The sequence below is a fragment of the Ursus maritimus genome, unplaced genomic scaffold (assembly GCF_017311325.1).
Source record: "Ursus maritimus isolate PB19 unplaced genomic scaffold, ASM1731132v1 scaffold_6, whole genome shotgun sequence".
Taxonomy (NCBI): domain Eukaryota; kingdom Metazoa; phylum Chordata; class Mammalia; order Carnivora; family Ursidae; genus Ursus; species Ursus maritimus.
In genome coordinates this window covers 8,050,471-8,053,075 of record NW_024426774.1, presented here as the reverse complement: position 1 = coordinate 8,053,075, position 2,605 = coordinate 8,050,471, and positions in this window count along the sequence as shown.

Here is a 2,605-nt window from a genome sequence, read left to right as displayed (position 1 = left end):
CCCCCCCCCCCATCACCATCATGGGCAGGGGGTGGGGATGGGGGGAGGGGCAGGAGCCCAATGGCAGTTGTCCCTGGGACCTGACATCATGCCAGGGCCAAGCCGGTGTTCAGGGAACAAATCGTACAGTGGGGGTCAGCCTGTGAGGACCTCGGGTGCCGACTGCCCAGCCCTTCCTTCGGGGAACGAGAGCAGAAAGAGAGCCGCGAAGGGCGTTGGTGGGTTAGCAGAGCTGAGCCGCGCTCGGACCCAGGCCTCTGGCCACTAAGGAAGTCACGGCTTTGACCTCCGCCTGGCCGGACCTGGCAGGTTTGCTCCCCCCGCACCCAAGTCCCAGGCCTCCTTCACCTGCGTGCTGCTGCCCAAAGGAGAAGCTGGCCTGGCGCTGGCTCCCAGGGGGACTGGGCGCCACTTGGGACTCACACATTGCTACTGGCCCACGTGTTCGGGGCCGTCTAGACCCGCGCTCGCTCACCACGCGTCCTCTTGGTCACGCTGGACCCAACACCAGCCCTTGCTGCTCACCAGCACGACACCGCCGCGTACGGTGAGACGTGAAGGGTTTGAGCTGTCTTCTCCTGTCCGCCGGCCTCGCCTGCGTTCGCTGGGCCGGCTCCTCGGCTGAGAGCTACCGCCTCACTCATCTCCAGCTTACAGCAGCTCCGTCTCAACTCGCGTCCAAGGATGCCATCGTCCTTTGAACAATCAGTGTGGGCAACAACCTAGGTGCACGACGGCTGGGTCTGAGACCATTCCTCACCGGAGAGCCCAGCACACTATTTTAAATAAATGTGCAGATTTAGAAAAAGGACAAATATCAAGTAAATCTTGTCTATAATGGCCCATCAAGTAATGTCGGTGAAGATTAGCTGCCAGAGCCCGTGGATCTCAGAACATACAAATCACCCGCTTCTGACAGGTAACACGTATACATTTTGTTTAAGAGCAAAATGTCAGGAAATTCATTTCTGGAGATCTACAAGGAGTCATGCATAGCAACATGCTTCCCCTCCGTAATAAATTTGGGAATGTGAAGTGCAGAGCACGTCTTGGGTTTTGCACACCCTCAGCAGCAGCCTCGAGGAGTCCAAGCAGGCAAGTTCCCACCGCCGACCGCCGCGCTCTCCCTGGAAGCAGTTTCCACCGCGGGGCTCTGTGCTTGACCCGGGCTCTGCAAACGGAAGGGAATAGGGGACAGAGGGGAGGGGCCGACTTTCTCTGTGCACGGGTGAGAAGAGGGGTGGGCACAGCTTCGCACTGGCTGTGAACAGCAGTGCCCACGCACGTGTAGACGGCCTTCCGCGGGGAGAACAGGCCTGCGAACATGGTTCTGCGAGCGCCTTTAAATCCGCCACACGACCACGTGCACAAAACGGGAAGGCCCGGGGAAAGGAGGCAGACATGTAATCAACCACCCTAGGGCACAAGTCCAGATTTGAACCTAAATCCACAGGGATAAACTTAATTCTCCACTTAAAGTTGTAGATTGTTTCTAATTCTTCGTATTTTGAAGACTCTAAAATCTCTAGCATCTGTCCCCAAAAGCCTTGGCCTCCTGACTCTTTCCTAGGGGAGTAGGAAAGGCGAAGGGTCTCAGGAAGGCTGTTGAGGGACTCCCTGATGGGTGAACAGAGGGCACATTCACTTGGGAAGCAGACATTTCGGAGAGTCGCTAGTGGAAGTTACATTAATTGGCTGCTTTCGGGGTTTTGTCTGTTTCCCTTCTTCAGTTGGCGCTTTTCCTATCTTGAGGAATTTCTTCACAGACACATACTCACCTACCTGTCCTTCCACGTATTCGTTTAACGAACCCCCCTCGCTCCCTTGCTAATGACGATGTAGCAGTGGCCGTGCTTATGGATTCTGACAAGGTGCCAGACACGTGCCGGCTGTTCAGCGCAGATGGTCTCCTGGAAGGGGGTCATCAGCCTGCAAGTGGGTCACGTCCCATTTCCACGTGAGGAAACCTATGGTCAGACCTGCCAGGTGCAGGCTGGCCGACCACGGGGGTTGGGGGCGGGGGCACACCTTCTCTCCCCGTGAGAGGTGCCCTTTGCTGGGCCGTGTGGGACAGACATGGGCTGGTGCAGGTAGGAACCCCTGTGGTGCAAGTCAAAGTGATCCAGGACGGGAGAGATTCGAACACGTGGCCACGGAAAGATCCCTCCCCAGGGGCATCAGGGAAGGCGTGAGGGAGGGGTTGGAAATGAAAGTCTTGGAGGCAGGGAGAGGATCACTGAAACAGGCGAGTGTAGGAAAGGTGGAACGTTCCAGTTCTACGAATTCATCCCGACAAAGTCACTAGAGTGTAAACAAAGAGAGAGACACGGCCACGCCACCTGATCACAAGCGAAGACCTATGCCAGTTGCAGCAGGTTCGTAGGAAGAGGCTATGGTACGGCCCAGGGGCCCAGCGAGCAGGGGCGTCTGCGAAGAACAAGCCAGCAGCAGCCAGAGGCGGGAGGAGACCTGGAAGAGCTGGAGAGGAGGACCGTGGGGTCACTGCCAAACTCGGTGAGGAGGAAGCAGAGCGGAGATGGGGTGCCTGCTGTCTTTACCGTCATCCAGGACGTCAGTGAGCTCAGCAAGGCACAGGAGGGAGCCA